The sequence below is a fragment of the Periophthalmus magnuspinnatus genome, chromosome 11 (assembly GCF_009829125.3).
Source record: "Periophthalmus magnuspinnatus isolate fPerMag1 chromosome 11, fPerMag1.2.pri, whole genome shotgun sequence".
Classification (NCBI taxonomy): Eukaryota; Metazoa; Chordata; class Actinopteri; order Gobiiformes; family Gobiidae; genus Periophthalmus; species Periophthalmus magnuspinnatus.
This window is the reverse complement of record NC_047136.2, coordinates 21,735,842-21,760,131: the sequence shown is the minus strand read 5'-3', so window position 1 is coordinate 21,760,131 and position 24,290 is coordinate 21,735,842.

Below are 24,290 nucleotides of genomic sequence, written 5' to 3'. Positions count from 1 at the left end.
GAATCAGGGACAGAAACAAGTGCAGGGGAAGGAGGACGGAGGTCGAGTTTGAGAACGCTGGACGGACTTCAGACGAAAATAGGGTGGGAGCAAATAAAGAGGGAGAGAACAAGAGTGGGATAAGAATAGAGGGAGGGAGAGAGATAGAGAGAGAGGCGAGGAGCGGAGAAGAGGAGAGAGATGCATAGACCTAGCTTAACCCAGAGCTACAGCAGTCACTGGGGGCGTGACCTTGTTGTCGGCTCTGTCCAAAGGATAAAACAGCTCTGTGTTACAGGCTCAGTGGGAGGTCAGGGGGTTTAAATTAGGGTTGTTTTGATACTGATACTAGTATCGGCAAAAAGCTTCAATAGTGCACATTTTTCAGGTATCGGTGAGTACTCAGACCAAATCACTGATCCGATACCACTTTGTATGTTTCAGAATGAGGAACCGTAGATGTGAGCAGTGCCGCTGTTGATGTCTGTGGCTAATGCTAATGCTAACACCCAGAGCAGGTTAAATGCAGACTGTGGAGGCTCTGCAGACACTTAAAACATGCTAACAATATCAGAAAAGACATTTGTGTTAGCTCTTTGATACTTTCATTTAGCCTTTGGTGTGAAGGTTCAATTTGGTAAAATAACTACGGAGAGTGCAGCCCGACAACAGCGCTAACATGACAACAGTGCTAACATGACAAGAGATCTAACATAACTACAGTGCTAACACGACAACAAGGCTAACACGACAACATTGCTAACATGACAACAGCACTAACATGTCAACAGCGCTACCATAACATTAACACTAACACGAGAACAGTGCTAAAATGACAACAGCGCTAATACGACAACAATGGCAACAGCGCTAACATGACAACAGCACTAACACGACAACAGCGCTAACACAACAATAACGACAACAGCTCTAACATTACAACAGCGCTAACATGACAACAAAGCTAACACGACAACAGCGCTAACACAACAATAGCGTCAACACGACAACAGCACTAACACGACAACAGCGCTAACACAGACTTTGTTTCCTCTGCATAATGATCCTTTTGCTCTGAGGATTAGGTCTTTTTCCAGGCCTCACTGCTGTTTTTATCCTCGCTCTGTTGTACAAAGTGAAAGTGAAAGTAAAAGTGCTTAAATCAGCACAACTCATCATCAGGAACATTTTACACCTGACTCTGACATTTTAGTCTCAAAATCTCATTTATTCTGTAGATGTTCTTTGCAGAGACACTTTTACTATGCAAATAAAAAAATATATCAGAACAACACTATTTTAAATGCAAACATCACTCACTTAAAGCCAGTCTGAAACCTTTTTTTTATTTATTGCTTCTCTGAAAAATATGCATTATTCCTTGTGAGGGGGCTTGCATTTCCACAAACCTGACTCTCATTTGGTCTGGAAAACGGCGTCTTTCTGAAAAATTGCTCCTTTGGCTATAATCTTCCACACTGTGACATAAAACTTATCTATGGCCAGGAAGAATATTCATGAGTCTGGTTATGGTATATTTAATTTTCTGTTTCCATGGATCCTACACGTGATCTGCCACCTTCAGAAAGTTACACACTGTTACCACACACAGGCAGAACATGCAAACGTATTTGTGTGACATCAGCTTTGCCTTTGTGAAGCCATTGTTCTTAAAATGCAACCAAAATATGGAGTTCTAAATGATACTTAGTTGTGCAGTAGTGCTGGTTGTGCTGGTACAGTCCTCCTGCAGAGAGTGTAGTATTTAAACTCTCTCTGGTGTGTACTTGTACTCTGTATCCTCCTCACACCTCTCTGTGATCTGTAACTCTGCTGCTGTTTCACTAATTGGCCTCCAGCTGTAAAGTACAACCTCATGGAAAGCATCAAATTGTACTAATGCGGGTTGGTACTACTACTATTAAAACTACTACTACTAATACTACCACTGCCACTACTATTACTACTACTAGTCTTCTACTACTACTACCACTGTCACTACCACCACTATTACTACTACTACTTCTACTGCTACTCCTACTACAACTACTACTACTCCTACTACTACTCCTACTCCTGCTACTACTACTACTACTACTACTACTCCTATTGCTACTACTACTAACTACTACTGCTAATCCTCTGCTACTACCACTGTCACTACCACCACTGTTACTACTACTACTACGACTTCTACTAGCACTACCATTATTACTACTACTACCAATACTAGTACTACTACTACTACTTTTATTTATTTACATGGAGAACACTACATTTGACAAACAAAGATGTACTCCTACTGCTACTACTATCAGTATAACCAATACTAGTCTACTACTTTACAAATACTATAGCAATATCACTTATTCTACTACTACTACTACTACTGCTACTACTACTACTACTACCAAAACTTTCATCACAACTACCTCTGAAACCAATAAGATTACTACTATTACTACTACTATTGGATTACAATAACAGTGGCATTAGAAACCCTTTATGAGGCTCTCTCAGTGTATTCTGTTGTGTCTTTGAGCAGGACACGTGGCTCTCATGGCTCTCTTTGCTCTCGTGGCTCTCTTTGCTCTCATGGCTCTCATGGCTCTTGTGGCTCTCGTGGCTCTCGTGGCTCTCTTTGCTCTCTTTGCTCTCGTGGCTCTCTTTGCTCTCGTGGCTCTCTTTGCTCTCGTGGCTCTCTTTGCTCTCGTGGCTCTCTTTGCTCTAGTGGCTCTCTTTGCTCTCATGGCTCTTGTGGCTCTCATGGCTCTCTTTGCTCTCGTGGCTCTCTTTGCTCTCTTTGCTCTCGTGACTCTCGTGGCTCACTGTACCCGTCACACACTCGTCTGAGCTTTACATTTTCTTTTAAGCAAATGTTGAACTTGAGCATTTCCCAAAACGTTTCCTATTTTGTGTTTTACAATTTGAACGATTCCTCCGCTTTTGGAGGAGAATCACTTTTTTCTTTTTTTGTTTTGTTTTTATGAAGCTCGTTGAAGCAGAATTGTGGGAAATTTACCTTTTGTCTGAAACGATTGTGTCCAAAAAATCAGCAGGACGAGTTTTGTGTTTCCAGCCTTCAGACGTGAAAATGTGAGGCTCTGTAAACTGTGATCTCATAAGAGGCTTTTGTGAGAGCTGCAGCCGACGGGCGAAGCGGCGGGGGGTGTGGCTTAATTAAACTGAGTGATGAGAGACAGGGGAGAGGGAGAAGGAGGGAGAGAAAGAAGAGAGAAAGAAAGAGAGCTAAGGAGGACGAAAGGGGACAGAGAAAGAGCGAGATATTGAGAGAGAGATTGGCGATGGAAAAAAAGAGCGAGAAGGAAGCGGGAATAATGTGAAAGATGGAGAGCAAGAAAAAGAGACAGGGAGGAGGAGGAGGGAAAGGTGACAGAGGGATGGAGGGAGGAGAGAGAGGGTCAGGTGTTGGTGCACCGCAGTCTCTTCCAGTTCAAGTCCACATTCATCTTGTTCGCACACTGTAGTCTGGTGTTTGTCCTGTTGAATATTTGGGTGTGTCTGTCCCTGTGGAGAAATCTGCCCTCTGCATTTGACCCGTCCTTGGACCCATCTCCAAATCTTGAGTTGGGTTCGGTCACTCGGGATTACCTCAGCTGGAGGAGTAGCCTATGTTTTGTTATCTGGAAAACCAGAGTTGTCAAAAGAGCAGGGGTACCAGATATTTGTACGATTATTTTCACACTCGATGTAAGTTGGGTAATTCCAAAATGGGTCAAATGAAGGATAGTTTCAAAGGGCCAGATAAACTCTACAACCAAATAAAAGTAAACAACCCGGTCTCGTTTGAAAATGAGTCTGAATCTGAAAGTGAAGCTGCCAAAGGAGTTCAAACGCTGGACGTGTTCTGTGGGACGTATTTGTAGAAGAAACAATACTTATTCTTTATTTAAGACAATGCAAACAAAGGTTATTACGTTACTGTCAGTATTTTGGTACGGTGTGAATACTCGGCCAAAATACAATGATTTTGGCTCTCTGTAGGATGAGAAAACATGCAAACTCCGCTTTGGCAGTGAGGCAGATAACCACCATCATCATTGAGTCCTTCAGTCCTTCTTTTGTCTTGGCTCAGATTTGGCAAACCTCTTTCTTTCTCTACTAAGTTTTTAACAGTTTTATCCCAATTTTACTCTTTTTTTTTAACTCTTAACCATGTTTTAACTTTGTTCTCTTGCCAAAAATATACCTGGAGATCTAATTTGCTTCATGCACGCTTGTTTCATTAATCCTGTTTACAAGGCAATCCTGCTCTGAGCTTCAGAAATCACCTTAAATTTCCCAGGATTGTGACGTCAAAGGTAGAAATCCAGTCCCAAAATGAAATGCAAAAGTACTCAAAGATACATTTAAACGCCAGTAACCTTACACACAATACATATGACGTGTTTTTAATCCAGCCAGACTTGGAGTGGTCAGGTCTTTAATATGATTTTTTTTCTAGTTTAAACCTGGTTTATTGGTTTAGTCTCATGTTAAAGTCCTAGTATAGACCTGTTTTAGTCCCGCCTCTTCATTTAGACATAATTGGATCCCGGTTTAGTCTCTGAAAACCCCAGTTGCTCGTTTGAAGTCAAGCTGGTACAAATTGTGTGTAGAATGAAGACATAGGGACAGTGTAAAGATGGCCGACAGTTGAGCGCGCTGGTGTGAGGATGATGCATGGACTAGAGCAGGGGCTAGTCATCTCCACTCCACTGAGCTCGTCTATAACTCACTCACTCTCACACGCCACCACCTGGACAAACTGTGCACACGAGTCCACCGTCACGATTGTGCAGGTTTGAGAAGGTGAGACTATGGACCTTTAAAGTCCAAAGATTATTTTTTGGTCTAGTTGCTTTTTAATTTAGTTTAAATCTGTCATTTTACTTCCTGGTTGGACACGGGCAGCAGATATGACAAACAAAATGGTGGATGGAGTCCTCTGTTTTGATACTTAAGTAAAAGTATAGGTACAGAGATAAAAAGTTACTCAAGTAAAAGTATCACATGATAAAACAACTTAAGTAAAAGTATTCAAAAATGTACTTTAAGACTAAAAAGTAACCAAGTAAGTGTAAATGTAGTGATATTACTTTAAAAATTATACATATTTTGGTCAAAAGTAGCAATACAAATCAATTTCTTAAGGCTAGCAGTTATAGCGGCAAATTTGGAGTCACGTTTTATATTTGGAGGTTCAACTGTGAGTATCATAGCAACCAAAGAGCCAATCCGGAGTGAGGCTAATGAAGGTAACGCCCCTTTCCACCCCCATCACTGGTTTAGCAACACAATAGCGAAATAAAAACAGTGGGATCATGTAGAGCGGGTTAATATGAACATTTTAAAACAGATACAGATAGAGGGGCCACGGTTTTCCAGTATAAAGTGAATTGAAGCCAGAGTTGATGGAGCTGGAATTGCATCCACGCTCACTTCTTATTTGGAATGCGGCAGCTAGCAGGTTAGCTATGTCCAGTTATATACATAGCCTATGTTAGCACAGGTACTATCCAACCAAACCAAGTCAGAATTTGAAAAACATGAAACCCATCTGCACTTTAAGATTTAAGCACAGCGCCTCCTCTGGGCTGTAGGCTTTAAGACGAGCGTGTGCAGATTGGACTTGTTTATTGCTCTCGTGCATTATTTAAAGTAGTTTCTTCGCTGCTCTGTGCTTTTAGTTGATTGTGTGAAAATAAAGAAACCGGCCTCGTAAATTCAAAGTTAGTTATGTAAAGTGAAGAGGGTCACCGCGATAGGCGTTGTTCTTCGTTCACGCAGATGATAAACGTTTTTTGGTTACTCGAGTAATTTTGTACATTAAATCCAACTGTCTCGGGAATATTCAAATGTGAGTACGTGTTTATGTCAAATCTCTGAGCTAGTTCAATTTGAACAGGAAATCTGACCATTATCTGATTTCTGAAGTTATCAGATTATCAAAATGCCATGTAAACAGATATGATGAGTAATCTGATTTCCTTTGCATTGTTCACACTTGTTCAGGTTTTGCCAATACATTTTTTTGTTTTATTTTCTGATCTATGTTCTAATGTTTCCTCATCACAAACAGACCTGGAGTTGTGTTTTGTTTCATTTACACATGTTTAACTCACAAACCCTGCATATTTACGCTGAGTTCTTCCCTCAAACTGAAAACACTCTGTTCCACCTTGTGATGTCATCATGTGGTAATACAGGAAGTGCTCCACTGTGTTTTTAAACTCCATACACCTTCACTAGAATGATTTGGATCATTTCAGACCTGGAACTGCCGATCTCTACTGAACTAAAGGTAAAAGGTAGCCGTTAACTTGAAAACTACCACTTCATGACATCACAAGGTGGATCAGAGCATTTTGAGCTTTGCAGATGTAGACAGACTAATAATAAAGTGTTACTCAAACATGTCTGAATGAAACAAAACACAGCTCTAGGTATGTTTTTGAGGACGTAACAATATGATAACATGATTAAGATTGACACACAAAAAAATCAGATCTAATTACACATTATCTAATTACTCTAGTTGTCTGATTTGACTGGCTTTGTAAAAGTTCCCACTGTTTTGTTAAATGAATGAATTCTTATTATAGTTTCTGTGTAAAAGTTTAAATGCTATAGTCCCATTTATCGCTCCATGTCCATCTCTGCTGATTCAGGCTTCCTGGAGTCGGGCTCAGGATCAGAGAAGTCGGGCTAAGTTTAGAGAAAGATAGCAGGCTATTGTCTGCTCAGATCAAAGCCCTGTTGTTTTTCCCTAACCTTAACCAGGCCTTATTCTACCTCTACAGCTGCGCTCATTCACATTTCAACACATCACGTTTAGTATTTATGTAAAAAATGTGCCTATTGTCAAACGTGGGTAGAGCTTCTAAAGTACTGTTACTTCAAAATGATATTACACAAGAAGAAGTACAAAGTAGTGGTCTAAGAAATGACTTAAGTATCCATTCAAATGAAGCTCATCAATGCCGAGTTCCATATTTGAAATTACCAACAGTGAGTATCATATCAACCAAACAGCCAATCCGGACTAACGCTAATGCTTAACGCTAGCGGGAGTGACCTCGGGGTAAGAAGACGCCTGATTTGTCGGTGATTAATGTTCATATCTTGATTTACGGACACAATAGTGAAATAAAAACACCAAAGGATCACATAGAGCAGGTTAATACGAACAGTTTAAGACTAAAAAGACGAGTCTGACAGCAGCAGCTACAGAGAGAGGGGCCACAGTTTTTCAATTGAAAGTGAATTGGAGCCAGAATCAATGGAGCCGGAAGCGCGTCCAAGATCACTTCCTGTTTGGAACATTGTCTAGGAGGTTAGCTATGTCTATTTATATATACACTCTATGAACGTAACATCTGATTTATAATTTGAAGTTAATGTAACGTGAAGGACAAAACATTAAATAATGCTTTGGTATTTTTGAAGGATACACTCAAAATGTCTCAAATTATATCTGCAGGACGCTACAAGACACACAAATGTTCAGATAATTTCATATTGTCGACATAAAGCTCAAATCACTTTAAAACTTTTACTCCAGTAAGAATACTGTTACACTATCAAATATATTCGACAAGTAGGCATAAAAGTCTGCTGAAAACTACACTGAGAAGTAAAATTGTATTTAAAAGTAAATTGTCTTGTGTATCTGAGTACTTCCCACCTCTGTCTGCTGTGTTGTACTGTTTGTATTGTTGTGTGTGTAAAGCTGCACACAGCTCCATCTGCCCAGTGTTTGGACCAAATATACATGTTCCAGTATAGCTCCAAACGGTGGAACTTCTGGTGTCTGTACGGACGAACTGACCCCCACTCAGAACCCCCACTGTAGTAAGCACACGCCTCACAACAATAAGGTCCCAGGTTCCATTCCCGGGCCTGTCTGTGTGGAGTTTGCATGTTCTCCTTGTATCTTCAATGGGTGAGTTGTTCCTTGATGTAAAGCGCTTTGAGTGTCTCGAAGGTGGAAAAAAAAAAACACTATACAAATATCTCAGCATTTACCATTTAGTTCAAACCAGATTTTTTACTAAAATGTTTGAAATAAGACTAACTCCCCAGATGAGTAATAATCCAGTGTTGAAATAGTGCGGTTCGTGTTACGCCGGTTGCTCTGTTGTCTAATGGTGTTTTCCACATCACTGGACTCTGTATTAACGTCTTCTTTGTAGTAAATTGCTTTAGTTGAATCAATCTATTTTCTTCCTGACTGTGTATTCTCTGCACATTACTATGATCCAAATGTCTTTCCCTGGTACAAAATAACTGTAAGTGATCAGGTGGTAATGAACTAGTGACTCTCTAGTAACAGGACAAAAGCTTAACTCACTACACCACTAAAACTCAACAACTGAATGCTTTGTGTGTGTGGACCACAGACTGTACGTGTGTGTGTCTATAGATACGGGGGTGTGTGTGTGTGTGTGTGAACTATAGGCTGTATGTGTGTGTGGGGGTGTGTGAACTATAGGCTGTAAGTGTGTGTGTACGTGTGTGTCTATAGATACGTGTGTGTGTGGGGGTGTGTGAACTATAGGCTGTAAGTGTGTGTGTACGTGTGTGTCTATAGATACGTGTGTGTGGGGGGGGGGGTGAACTATAGGCTGTACATGTGTGTGTGTGAACTATAGGCTGTACGTGGGGGTGTGTGTGCGTGTGTGTGTGGGGGGGGGGGGGTGTGGACCATAGGCTGTAGGGGTGGGTGTGTATATGTGTGTGTGTGTATAGATATGTGTGTGTGGACCATATGCTGTACGTGTGTGTGTGTGCGTGTGTCTCTGTGTGTGTGGACCATAGGCTGTACGTGTGTGTGTGTGTATAGATACAGGCGTGCGTGTGAACCATATCCTGTACGTGTGTGTGTGTGTGTATACATGTGTGTGTGTGTGTACATGTGTGTGTACACGTGTGCGTTGTTGGACTGAGATTAATCGACACTCCTCTCTCCAGTGATGCAGGTCTGCTCTATGAAATGGGGGGGGGGGGGCAGGATAACGACTTCTGATAGCCCACATGAGGTGCACCAACTGGGGGAAGGATGTGAGGTTTAGGGGGGTCTGGAGGAGAGGGATGGAGCTAGTCTTTATATGGACAAAAAAGAGAAAGAGAGAGGAGAGGAGAGGAGAGGAGAGGGAGAGATAGAGGAGAGTAAAGGAGACAGTGCATTGTGAACCATGGGACTGGGTATCGATCCATCAGCTCCACACAAACAGAACAGTTAGTGGGAAAAAGAAATTAAACTAAAGTTGTGCTTCAAACGAGCAGTGAGGCTCATGGGGTCCGGAGTGTGGACAAAGTTTGTGTATAATGTCATGAAGCGATAAAGGTTTTTGGACAAAAAAATGTTTGGACAGGAGTAAGTCTCTTCTCTAAAAATCAGTGGTCTGATTTGTAAACATGTGATGAAGCTCCCTGGTCATGCTCAAAGAAATGGGAACTGTTCAAATGTTTATTCATTGTACTTTTTGTAAATCTAATAGTGCATAGAGCTAGCACCTATGCAGATCTAAAAGTGCATAGAGCTAGCGTCTGTGTAGATTTTACAGTTCATAGATCTAGCGCCTCTGTAGATCTAAAAATTTGTAGAACTTGTATCTATGAAGACTTAAAAGTGCGTAGATTTAGCATCTATGTAAATCTAAAAGTGCGTAGAGCTACCGTCTATGTAGATTTAAAACCGTGCAGAGCTAGCTTTTACGTAGATCTGAAAGTGTTTGGAGCTAGCATCTATGTAGATCTAAAAGTTTGTATAACTAGCATCTATGTAGATTTAAAAAGGGCGTAGAGCTAGCTTCTATATAGATCTGAAAGTGTGTTTATGTAGATCTAATAGTGCACAGAACTAGCATCTATGTAGATCTGAAAGTCTGTATAACTAGCATCTATGTAGACCTCAAAGAGCATGTCGTTGACCCCCTGAGGAGCAGGGGCCGTGGGCTCCTCTGGATCCACGTGTGTCCTCTGTACTGAGCTCACCACATGAGGAGAGATCAGAGCAGACTCCCGCCGCTGCCCCTCCCCCACACAGCACTTACATGGAACTAAATGACTTTAATCACTGTGCCATGTAGTCTTCACTGTAGCATGTCTTTTTTTTTTTTTTTTTTTTTCTTCAGTTCACTTGTGAATATGTGCTCTTGGAAAGGTATATTATATATTCAAACCATCTTTTTTTCTTTTTTTAGTTAAAAATGTGTTTTTGATTTTGAGCATTCAGTAATTTTAAGGAATAATTTGTGATTTTAGAGCAGAAGTTGAAACTGTGAGAAGGCCTTTGCTAAAAAAAAGTGTCCGTAATTTGATTTTCCATAATTGTGATTTTTACATATTTATTTATTTATTTCATAATGATAATTTTAATAGGATCACGATATATTTTATTCTGATTTATTGTCCAATTATTATCTATCCTCCAACCTTTGCCAAAGATGATTCCCAAACCTGCACACTACAGGATTTTTCAGTCTTAAAAGATTTTTAAACGCAAAAGGTGCGAGCATAGACATGAGGAGAATTTTAAATTTCCAAGTGCAAAGACTGCAGCGGGATATGGCAGTGAAGAGACTGCACACCACAAGTTAAAAGTTGAGTGTTGTAACCCTGGAAATGGGGAATGTAGCACCCCTGAAAATAACGAGGAAGAATCACGAGCGATTTATCTTTGTTTCTTTCACGCACGTGTTTAATACAGTCATATGAACAGTATTGTAACACTTTTTTATACTATTACATGTTCAACGTTGGAGGAACATCTTTGCTAAACAGAACAAAACATTTATCCCTGGCTATTTCACACACTGATAAGTTCTCATACATAATAAAATGACAACAGAATAAGCTTATGTCTTTTAACATTAACAAGATGGCCAACAACAAGTTCATAGCACAGAAAACATTGAGGTCTGAAAACTCTAAAATACAGATATAAACATCCCCTTAGCTTCAGTTTAACATGGTAGGATAACGTCTGTGTAATCCCTCAGTTGTCTTGGTCTGATCCATAGCAAAAAGTCAAAGTTTGAATCTGTCAGTTGGACAAATCGTTGTAGGAGTGAAGATGTTTTGCTGCTCATCCAAGCTGCTTCTTTAGTTTTGGTGAGATTATTGGTGCCTTATACTTAAACAGAAATGGGGGCAGAGACATAATCACAGATCTATGATTCCATCCTCAGACCCAAAGCAAACAAACAAGGAGGGCCATTAACTGTTGAGTAGGGTCGTTAAGGCTGAAACTGGAGACAATAGCTGTTTACAGTTTCAGTGTCGTTAGCTCCTCCCTTCAGATAGATATAAGGCAGTGTCCACCAGTAATCTGACCAGAACTGAAGAAGCCATTTGGATGAGCAGCCAAACATCTTTACTCCTACAACAATTTGTCCAGCTGATAGATTTCAACTTTGTCTTTTGCTATTCTAGGATAACAGTAAAAACTCTTAGCAATGTACAGATTACAAGTATAAACCTTTATCTGAAAATAGGGAGAAAGAATTACAAGTGGTTTATCATTGTTTTTCTGTCACAGGAAAGAGGAAAAACTGCAAAATCCCAAAAGTGGCGGGTGAAGGCATTACCAATCACTAAAACAAAGATCCCAGGCTTAGTAGCTGATTACTGATGACAATATTACAAATCCCTTGAATGAAGTAACATGAATATTTAAGAAGAAATCAAATATAATACACATTTTAGCAAGCTTTTAACTGTATTTATAAGGCTTATGTAAATGACTTTATTGCAAACTTTTTACTATTTTTAACTATTTTGTCTTAGCATGAAATCACATTATGACTTACATCACTTTATATAAGAACAGAGCGTAGTATTAGAGGCATAAAATACAACCTCTGTCATCTGTTTTCTGTCTACAGTAAAACTATTCGCTCTGAGACTAAAGTGTTCCAAAGATCAGAGGATTTCGCTTCTGCTTTAGATACAAGTCAAAACTGCGTTGTCGTTGTTATTATTATTAGTGAAATGTGGTGCAGTGGTTCAGATAAACGGTAAATAATGGATAATATGGATGAGATGCTGCAGTTTAACAACTTTACGAGAGCTGAGGAATACAATCGTCTAAATTATTTTCACTATTTCCTGAGTTTGTCTCTTGCGTCCCTGTGTCAGTCACTCTTTCCGCCCCTGACGCTCTGTTTTATTGGCTGTTGCCGTGGTGATGTTTTCTGGTGGCTCAAACGCCGCACACAGAAGGAGCAGTGTGGTTTAAAAATCACATACAAAGACCCACGCTGACTCTACCACCCCGCTTCAGTGGACACAATCTTACGTCCAAGTGCAAAACAAATAAATAAAACGAGCGAAAATATCTCTTCAAATCCTACAGACGTGTCCATGACTTGAATAATCCCAAAGTTAAAGAAATGAGTGACGTTCCTGAGTTGCCGTATCCTTGTGCTGTCAGAAGAGGCGTCGCCATCTGCCCGTTCTGACTAATGTGACTTTAATAGACAAACATGTAGAGAGACGGAGGGATCGTGATAGAGGGATGGTTAGGAGATGGAGGGATGGCATGAATAAATAATCAGAATGAGAGAGGAGAGCACTGGTGCAGATTACAGAGAGTGACATCTTGGTTTTGTGGACTGTATTTCACCATGTTTATTCGTTTTTAATATTTATACCTTTGTTGTATTAGAATTCAGTACACATTTAAACACATCCAACATCTGAGAACAGTGATTGGTTGGGAGAAAAAGTTGCGAGAGGTTGTGATTGGCTGACAGAGATAGAAATGTGATGAGGAAACAGGAAGTAGAATTATACTGGACCTGCTAAATTCATTTTGTTAAACTGTCACATTATTAAATTGGTGATGATCTTATTTAAACGGTTTTGGACTTTACACTTTTAAAGGTGTACTATGTCACTTTTCTGCAGTGGGGGGTCATCACGTGCTTGTCTCCATGGAGATTTTATTACTTCAGCTGGAATGTTCTACAGTATTGCGTTCTAGCCTGTACTCAAATGCAGGTGTTTTAATAGCTCAGAAATACTTTAAATCAGCCCTATTGTGCTTGTGTCTGCTCTATAGTTAAAATCTCTGACACCTGTGGAAGATTATGTTATAATTGGATTAAGAATATAATTTAGATTAAGAAAATAAAACTGGAGAAGGAAGTGCGTACGTCACAGTGGGCGTGTATAGGTGGAGGTGAAAACGGGGGTTGATCGGCAAAATGGCGTCTAGAAAATAGTTGATTAAATATTACTCAAACATGAATCACTCCAAATACAACTTCAAAGTCTCAATGAGAAGAAACGACTAGAACATGGTTAAAATCTCTGAAAAGTTGATTTTGCAGAATAGGTCTGGTTTAAAAAAAAAAACAAGTATTGGATCACCTCTCCACACATCTGACCTGTAACTTGACCTGCTTGTCTCCATGGAAACAGAAAGTTTTAAGCAATTACATTCCATCCTCCACTGAGATAAGCCTTTGGCAGATTGTCAGAAAAGTTACACAATGCAGCTTTAAGCCTTGATGTTTGTTTGATAATCAAGTTGCAGTAGTGCTTGATATTATATATTTATGTGTGTATTTTGGGCTATATCAGAAGTAGTAACATGTTAGACTGTGTGCGGTGAAACACATATACTCTGTGCATTACCTCAGTTCACTATAGAACATTTTCTAAAGTCCTCGGTGCCATTTTGTTCTCATTCAGAGGCTGGGCTCTGAAGGCTGTTTCCATGGCGTCCACATCACTGCGGGTTTTTCCATATGTCTTTTATCAGGGTCGTTCAGTGTTAGGTCATATTGACTTCGCCATTAGCGCGACTCTGTTTGGTTTATATAAATGTTGCTCGTTTATAGCCATATGCTTCTAAATATCCACACTTTAAATGATCTGAAGTCAAATTAATCTTGTTATGCTGTTTTGCAAAGTTCACATATATGTTTCGATGAGTTTCTTCAGTCAGTAGTGGCTCAGTAGCGTAACATTTGCCCAGTAATCACAAGTTTTACGGCTTTTTTCTGCACTGAGGAGTGACTGAATAATGCAGTGCTATCTATACTGTATATGGTACACACAGTCCAATCCAGTTCTAATCACACTAAAGCTGCTCTGTGTAACTTTTCTTGGAGACCGTCTTCGTGGAGATGTTCTCGCTTCGTATGGGATGTTCCACAAAACAGCACTGAACCTATTCTATCTCCGTTGAAACCAGCAGGCCAAGATACAGGTCAGATTTGGGATGAGTAAATGCAAGATAGGTACGTTTAAAGCTTTACCATGGAGCAATTCAAGTAATGACATCTCCACGGAAACAAGCCGGTGACAGACATCCCGTCAGAACCTTTAATGAACCGATATAGATATCTGGCATCTGCAGTTTGAAAACAGCGCACAACATAAAGCATTGGAAATCCATTCTCCTCGCAGCACTGCGGGAAAACTCCCAGCTTTCATGTTGCGATTTGAAAACAGGGCGCACTCCGATCGATACGGGCCAGATAATCGTGTTCTGTGGAGAGATAAGGCAACGGAACGATACAGAGAACACAGAGACTACAGAACGCACACCACAAGACAAATGTAGGAATAACACTAACTACTACACGAGATGAGAGCGCTTTAATCTGCCATCGCTGTAGTCCAGATGGGATTTAGATAAATGCGCAAAACTCGCTCATCGACTGTACTGATCTATATTTAAAGACTATGGAATATAACAGGACTTTGAAGACGCCGTTAAGAATATAAAGATCATTCGTACACAGCGAAGGGATTCAGAGTTTCTGTCATTATTCTACGGTCGTTAATGAGGTTTTCAAACAGCAACTTCTGAAATCAATGCGTCAGTGCCATAGATTGTGTGTATAATTGGACATAGCTAAAGTGCTAGCCTTCGCGTTACAAACAGGAGTTAAATCAAACATGCGAGCAGAAAGGGGCATTGTCATCAACAGCCTCGCTCCAGATTGGCTCTTTGGTTGCTATGATACTTGCGGTTGGAATTCCAAATATGTAAGTCAGGTACAAATTGGTCGCTATAACCTCTAGCCTCGATGAGCTTCATTTGACTGGAGCTGAACGCTATAGTTGCGCTCACTTAGTCCACTTCTTTACACACTCGATGGTTGGTACATAGGCCTATCACCACCATTTTTCAGTCAAACTTATTTTGCACCCCTCAATACTTTAATACAATATAAAAGTATGTATGTAATAAATGAGTAAATAAATAAAAATGAGACTTAATGAGGTTTTATTTAGTCTAGTTTAGTTTCGGGATGTTTAGAGATGTTGGGCACTTCCTCGTATAAACACATACAGTTCTTTTAAGATTACAGTAAGATTTTGATTTTAAATTCCATAAACATGTTCAAATCAAATATAACTTTTACATTTAACAATTATAATGCTGATTTATTCTTAACATTGAACACAACGTCACATGTATTTACGATATAATGAGGTGTTGTCGTTCAAGACCATTATCCAATCACAAAGCAGAATGAGCTTCACATGACTCTCTCATTTGTGTTACCAGTTTCAGTGTCTAAATCCAGTTGGTTTAAACTTAAAATACCTCTCTCAGATCTGAATGGTCACTCACTAAACTCCAGCACCTGCAGACAATCATGACTCAGTGCTAATGCAGCTTTTACAGCTCAGAATGAGTGAATTCTGGAGGTTCTTTCACATGAGGCCTGTCCATAAACTGAGAATGAGACAAAAACGTGTGTGTCTCTATCTGCAAGTTAAGGCTCTGGACACACAGGTTCAGTTCTGATTGTATTATTATTATTTTATTTCTTTATTTTTATAAGAATACAGGCTACAAACAGCTCCTTTGAATAATATTAATAGTATTTCCACTAACAGACACTGGCAAAGTTGTTCACTGAAATTCTGACTTGATTCAATTCAGTTCAAGTCTCCAGCTCTTGGCAGTTCCAGATTCCCACCTGCTGCATTAGTTAGAGTTTGGATTGTGCTAAAAGTGTTTGAGCCTTTTGACCCTCTGAGGCCTCCGTATTGCTCACTTCCTGTTGTCCGACTCTGCAGGTTTGTTGTGATTTCAGAGCTAATGAGACACAGGTGTTAGCTTCCCGCTCACTGCCGTAAAAGCGTGTTAGCACTGGCACAAGGCGCTTACCCTGGCTGCCTGCCGTCCCTCTCTATTCTTTTACTTTCTCTCGCATTCTTTTAACACACCTCCCTCTCCTCCTTCCTCATCAATCCTTCTGCTTGTCCATCTTTCTTTCTGTCTCTGTCCTGCTCTTACTCTTCCCCATCTCCTTCCTTTCTTTCTGTCTGTAGTGGTTATATATAGCTATATTGAGCATGGACAGCTTGCATCCCTCTCCTTCTCTTTCTCTTTCTCTTTCTCTCTCTCTCTGGTTGTTCATTGCAGCGGACACCTTCTCTCTTTCCTTCTCTCCCTCTCTCTATCTTCCTTTCACTCTCTTTTGTATGGTTGTATATCACTATAGTGAAAGTGGACAGCTCTTCTTTCTTTCCCCCTCTCTCCATCTCTCCCTCTCTTCCCTCACTTTCTCACTGGAACCAGAGCCACCCCACAGATCTGACGCATGAGTTGGCTCGGTGGTCACATGCTGACCACATTGAATAATAGTCTCTGATCATAAACACAGACTGGACAAAGACATGAGCAAAACTGGAGTTTTGTTTTCATCTGATACTGAGTAAAACTATGACCTGATACTGATATGATACAACTGTGCAAACTTTACTCTGCTCCTGTCTCCTCCTGTCTCCTCCTCTCTGCTCCTCTCTGCTCTTGTCTCCTCCTGTCTTTTCCCGTCTCCTCTTGTCTGCTCCTCTCTCCTCCTGTCTCCTCCTCTCTCCTCCTCTCTCCTCCTGTCTCCTCCTCTCTCCTCCTCCTCTCTGCTCCTCTCCTCCTTTCTGCTCCTGTCTCCTCCTCTCTGCTCCTCTCTCCTCCTGTCTCCTCCTCTCTCCTCCTCCTCTCTGCTCCTCTCCTCCTTTCTGCTCCTGTCTCCTCCTCTCTGCTTCTCTCTCCTCCTCTCTGCTCCTCTCTCCTCCTCTCTCCTCCTCTCTGCTCCTCTCCTCCTTTCTGCTCCTGTCTCCTCCTCTCTGCTCCTCTCTCCTCCTGTCTCCTCCTCTCTCCTCCTCCTCTCTGCTCCTCTCCTCCTTTCTGCTCCTGTCTCCTCCTCTCTGCTCCTGTCTCCTCCTCTCTCCTCCCGTCTCCTCCTCTCTGCTCCTCTCTCCTCCTCTCTGCTTCTGTCTCCTCCTGCCTCCTCGTCTCTGCTCCTCTCTCCTCCTCTCTGCTCCTCTCCTCCTCTCTGCTCCTCTCCCCTCCTCTCTGCTCCTGTCTCCTCCTGTCTCCTCCTCTCTGCTCCTCTCTCCTCCTCTCTGCTCCTGTCTCCTCCTCTCTGCTCCTGTCTCCTCCTCTCTGCTCCTCTCTCCGCCTCTCTGCTCCTCTCCTCCTCTCTGCTCCTGTCTCCTCCTGCCTCCTCCTCTCTGCTCCTCTCTCCTCCTCTCTGCTCCTCTCCTCCTCTCTGCTCCTCTCTCCTCCTCTCTGCTCCTCTCTCCTCCTCTCTGCTCCTGTCTCCTCCTGCCTCCTCCTCTCTGCTCCTCTCTCCTCCTCTATGCTCCTCTCCTCCTCTCTGCTCCTCTCCTCCTCTCTCCTCCTCTCCCCTCCTCTCCCCTCCTCTCTGCTCCTGTCTCCTCCTGTCTCCTCCTCTCTGCTCCTCTCTCCTCCTCTCTGCTCCTGTCTCCTCCTCTCTGCTCCTGTCTCCTCCTCTCTGCTCCTCTCCTCCTCTCTGCTCCTCTCTCCTCCTCTCTGCTCCTGTCTCCTCCTGCCTCCTCCTCTCTGCTCCTCTCTCCTCCTCTCTGCTCCTCTTCTCCTCTCTGCTCCTCTCTCCTCCTCTCTCCTCCTCTCTGCTCCTGTCTCCTCCTGCCTCCTCCTCTCTGCTCCTCTCTCCTCCTCTATGCTCCTCTCCTCCTCTCTGCTCCTCTCCTCCTGTCTGCTCCTCTCCCCTCCTCTCTGCTCCTGTCTCCTCCTGCCTCCTCCTCTCTGCTCCTGTCTCCTCCTCTCTCCTCCTCTCTTCTCCTGTCTGCTCCTCTCCCCTCCTCTCTGCTCCTGTCTCCTCCTGTCTCCTCCTGCCTCCTCCTCTCTGCTCCTGCCTCCTCCTCTCTGCTCCTCTCCCCTCCTCTCTGCTCCTGTCTCCTCCTGTCTCCTCCTGCCTCCTCCTCTCTGCTCCTGCCTCCTCCTCTCTGCTCCTCTCCCCTCCTCTCTGCTCCTCTCCTCCTCTCTGCTCCTCTCTCCTCCTCTCTGCTCCTGTCTGCTCCAAACCATTTTCACATTCTCCGCTCTCACAATTCTCTAAACACATGTTTTATTTTCCACTTCTCAAACTGATCCAGAACATTATAATATTTCATTTATAGTTTTGTTCCCACGCGATCGTTTTATTCGACGTTGAAGACTTGACCAGAGAATTGGAAAAGCATCATCAAAACTCCATATCGAAATATACTGTGAAATAACTGAGCCAAAATAAGCGACACACGGCATGTTTGTACAAAATGAGACCTGGAGAGTCCACCACACGCCTCCAAAATAAATCAACACATTTATAGTCAACACCACCATCAAAACCCATTATAGCAAGTTTGAAATTAATCACAACTGAAGGCACTAGCCACATGTTTGGGTCCCGATTGAAATGGAAAGATTGGGTGCTCGGTCTCCCATGGGTGCTGCCTTCAGTGGGTGTCCTCGTGAGAAAGGCATGTTGTTATCTGCTCATTTCCTGGTGCTGTTTGCTGAAATTGTGTTGGTTTAACTCAGGCCTCAGAACGCAGGCGGCCATTTTGAAGTGTTGGCACAGCAGAGAGCGTGGAGAGTGAACCGGAGTGGGAATTATATGCAAATGATGTGGCAATCTTTTGTGAAAAGAAATGAACTTAGAGTGTTTAAGGGAGAAAAAAAGCGTATCCACATGAGTTAAGTCAGATATATACTGTGCTTGTGTCTGCTGTGGATTATTGTTAGAATTTGCACATTTAAAATCGTAATATTTATCTAAAACGACTTCACAGTGGGCGTGTACCAGTGGAGGTGAAAACGAGGGTTGATCGACAAAATGGCGTCTGGAAATAGTCGATTAAAGATTACTCAAACATGAATCATTCCAAATACAACTTCAGAGAAAGAAACAACTATAATATGGTTAAAAACTCTGAAAAGTCCAGTTTGCAGAATAAGCTAAAACATACATGTGACGGTGACATTTTTTTAACCCTGTATGTGTAAATTAGAGCTAGTTTTTCAAAATAACTGCAAACAAGTACAAAAAAAACATTGGATGGAAATAGGGGGTAGGTGAAAACTGAAATTTTCTGAGCGCTCAACACTTTACTCAAGCACACAAGAATGAGTAAAGTGTTGTCGGTGCGGGACGTTTCATCGACATTGCGGGTTTTGTCGGGGAGAAAACTTGCAAACATACAGCACTTCAGAGTCACACTGCGATCCAACGTTTATGTAAATTTGTCTGAACACATTCTGTACTGTACAGGAGACACGGCACGGAGGAGACTGATGGACAATGGTCTACAGTCCCTCAGCCAATCAGGACGCGGAACACAACTATATTGCTACTACTACTATGTGCCTAACCCCATCGCTTCTACTGCTAACCTTACTACTTTTACTACAGCTACTATCCTACCACTACTACTTGCTCATTACTACTACTTGCCTAACTCTACTAATATAACTACTAACCCTAACACTCATTCTACTCCTACTACTACATGCCTAACCGTTTTGCTACTACTGCTAACCTTACTGAATACAATTTTGAATTAGCTAATAATGAGGGAATGACTAGGGAGGTCAAATCCAAGTTTAATCCCGGACTGAACCTTGACTTCACTGTAATGAACCAGGTCTTAAATCAGGACTGAACAAACCAGAACTAAACCAGAACCAAGCCAGAACTGAACCCAAACATCACATTTTACTGTCAACTCAACAACATTAAAGGGCTCATATTACACTATTTTCTGATCTATGTTATAATGTTGTTTCCTCATCACAAACAGACCTGGAGTTGTGTTTTGTTTCATTCACATGTTTAACACACAAACCCTGCACGTTTAGGCTGAGTTCTTTTCTCAAACTGAAAACACCCTGTTACACGTTGTGATGTCATCATGTGGTAATACAGGAAGTGCTCCACTGTGTTTTTAAACTCCAAACACCTTCATTACAATCATGTAGATCATTTCAACACTGGAATTGCCGATCTCTACTGAACTAGAAGTAAAAGGTTGCTAAAAGGTTAACTTGAAAACTACCACTTCATGACATCACAAGGTGGAACAGAGCATTCTGAGCTTTGGAGATGTACAGACTAATAATAAAGTGTTACGCAAATATGTAAATGCAACAAAACACAACTCCAGGTCTGTTTTTGAGGAGGTAACAGCTTTATAACATGACGTAAAGCTCACAAGAATCATTTTTGTGTAATATAAGACCTTTAAACTAGAATAAAATGAAATAAACCAGGACTAAATTAAACCAGAGTCCTGAAAACAACTGCATTATGTTAATACAAACTGCTATAGACTCATTTAAACTTCAGGAATTGGCCGTTCGACTCTTGGCTCAGTCTTCCGGAGAAGGGCCCTGAGGTGAGATGCTATCCCACTCAGAAGCGTCAGCAGGTGGGGAGGGGGGCTGGGCTGCTCCCTGATGAGTAGAAGACGCCTGGAGGTAGCGACAGATGCTCAGAACACTTACACTTCTGCTGTGGTTAGCGACTTCAAATTCACTGGTACAACAGCAAATCACCGTGTACGCTGGCTTTCAGATAACATTATGTAGAATAGATCTGTATGGAAGAGAGCGGAGAGGTAACTTACCTTAAAACTGTACTGAACGTAGCTTTTTTACACCATGTTTTGAGCTAAAGTATCAAGAATTAACATCAATGTCTATAGAATATGTACAGAGCTGTTGCCATAACAGTAAGAGCACAGATTTTTAGTCTTTCAGGGAATAGAACCCACAACCCCCTGGCTGAGAGGCGCTGGCACTGACCCTTGAGTGAGACTGTTCTTCTTCCTGCTTCCTGTCACCTTTCAGTCCCTGTCAGCCAATCAGAGCCAGCGACATTTGCCTCTCAACCGATCAAACTGTTCATGTTTCATAATCCTCCAAAGCCATTTGTCCACCGCAGCAGCAGAACCATCAACCTCGCCATCTCCTCCTCTTCACCTCCACCAGTGTCTAGGCCCTGAGCGTCTAGTTTAGCTCTTCAACGCAACACTATGCACCATTACTAGGCCTTACTCATGTTTTTCCTGCTCGTCTCCATGAAAATGTTATTGTTTTTTTCCTGGAATGTTCCTCTGTGTAGCATTAAACATACTTACCTTGCATTTATTCTAGTAATGTGGTATCACTGCTAACACAAAAACCTTGAAAAACATGTGTTATTACAGTGATAGGGGCTGCCTTTCCGAAGATCTGACCTGTAGTTTTGCCTGATGGAGTCATGTGCTTGTCTCCATGGGCCTATTTAAAAGTTTCATGCCAAACAGCGGAACTTTTAAAGTGCCCATATTACACTGTTTTCTGATCAATGCTCTAATGTTGTTTTCTCATCACAAACAGACCTCGAGTTGTGTTTTGTTTCATTCACGCATTCACAAACTCTGCATATTTAGGCTGAAAACACTCTGCTCCACCTTGTGATGTCATCATGTGGTATTACAGGAAGTGCTCTACTGTGTTTTTAAAGTCCACACACCTTCACTAGAATCATTTGGGTCATTTTAGACCTGGAATTGCCAAATCTCTACTGAACTAGAAGTAAAAGGAGCTGTTAACTTGAAAACTACCACTTGATGACATCACAAGGTGGAAGAGAGTATTTTGAGCTTTGGAGATGTAGATAAATAAAGGGTTACTCAAATATGAATAAACCAAAACACAACTCCAGGTCTGTTTTTGAGGAGGTAACAACGTTATAACATGACTTAAAGCTCACAAGAGTCAAGGACTTTTAACAGAAAAAAGTTACGTTGTATATCTTTAATTTGAAGCTTTAAACCTTGATTTCCAAATTTATGCCACCGTGGAAAGATGATTATAATGCTCATGTTATGTTAGTATCCAGACTGGAGTGTTGTTTCCTATTAGCGTCTGTTGCCGATGGAAACGTGCAGAGGTGTGAACGCTCTGAATCACTCTCTAATCGTGGTCATTACTCACGTCTGGACCTGGGCTCCAACTGCACCTGTCCACTCTCACTATACAGCCATATACACCCAGAGAGGAGAGGAGGAGAGGAGAGAGGAGGAGAGGGAGGAGAGGAGAGAGGAGAGGAGAGAGGAGGTAAAGCTGCACCTGTCCACTCTCACTATACAGCCATATACACCCAGAGAGGAGAGGAGGAGAGGAGAGAGGAGGAGAGGGAGGAAAGGGAGGAGAGGAGAGGGAGGAGAGGGAGGAGAGGAGAGAGGAGGTAAAGCTGCAACTGTCCACTCTCACTATACAGCCATATATACCCAGAGAGGAGAGGAGGAGGGGAGGAGAGGAGAGAGGAGAGAGGAGGAAAGGAGGAGAGGAGGAGAGGAGGAGAGGAGAGAGGAGGAGAGAGGAGGTAAAGCTGCAACTGTCTGCTCTCACTATACAGCCATATACTACAGAGAGAGGGAGGGAAAGAAGACATGTTTACTTTCACTACATGGCCATACACTACAGAAAGAGAAAGAGAGAAGGAGGAGAGAAACTGTCCATTTTCACTACACAACCATATGCTATAGAGAGAGAGGGAGGAGGAGAGGATACATATGCTACACTTTTAATTAGGATTTTATTTACTAAGTTTTTGCTGAACAAGATCAGATTTGTGGCAAGGTTTCATGAAACACATTTGGAAAATGTTTTACTTTTTAATTCTGATGTTTTGAGAGTTTGTTAAACACTCGCTGTATGTGACTGAAGGTCTATGACCCTGTCTGCTGCTCCAACTGTGCAACACTTCAGCTCCATTTTTCTCTTTCACATTTCAGTTTCGTTTGAAGGACTTTGTGTGGCTGCTTTCTAAGAACACTGTATAACCTTGTCCCAAACCCAGAGTCGTTTAAAAACATGTAAAGGAAAGTGTTTAACTGATGCAATGGAGTGTACTGCAGTGTTACGTATCACTATACACACTTATGGTTCAGTGCATGGAAACTGGAATGACATTTTATATTGATATTTTAACAATACTGGGACATTTTTGGTTATTTTTTGACTATATGATTAAGTTAAAGCTGTAAAAGTTTGAATGAATAACTTGTCTGACTCATTACAGGTGGAAACTAATGATGAAAGTGCTTTATTCTGCTGTTTATTTCTTGCAGTTCATGGTTTTTAACAATAGTGTAGATGTACAATAGTTTTGTGTTTAAATCTGCTCTTGTTTTTTTGTGTCAGTGGCATAAATTTACTTCAGTATAATCATTTATCATCATGGACTGTGTAAAGAAGTGAACTAAGTGAGTGTGACTTCACCCACAGCATTCAGCTCAAAAATGAAGCTCATCGAGGCTGGAGCAGTTATAAGGCAAATTTGGGGCCAAGTTCTATATTTGGAATTCCAACCAAGAGAATCATAGCAATGAAAGAGCCAATCCAGAGCGAGGTTGTTGAAGGTAACACACACTTCATGTCTGCACCACTGACAGACCTCGAAGAAAGAAGGCGCCTGATTTGTCTGTTATTAATGTTCATATCTTGAGTTAATATGGGTATAAATGTATGTGTGTGTGTGTGTGTATATATATATATGTGTGTGTATATATATATATATATATATATATATATATATATATATATATATATATATATATATATATATATATATATATATATATATATATATATATATATATATATATATATATCCCTCGTGGCCCAGTTTTTTCTACTTTATTTTTTTTATTAGCCTTATTCACGAGACGGACGTTGTTACAGAAATATAATCTGTGGTTTTAATGATGGGATCCCTCTAAAGGTGATTAAAATGTGCCCATGTTGTAAATGAGAACTCTCCAAGTGCTGGATCCTTCACACAGATATTACTGTGCGTCTCTAATTCGTTTTGTGAATGTGGAGTTTGATTTATGATGTAATATGAAGCCATTACAATCGGCGCTCCTCCATTTGAATACCTCACATTATCACAGGGGCCAGTGGTGCACACAGATTCTTGCTCTAGTTTGTAATGATAAGGTCTGGTTAAACATGACAATGGCTGGGACAAAGGGAGCTG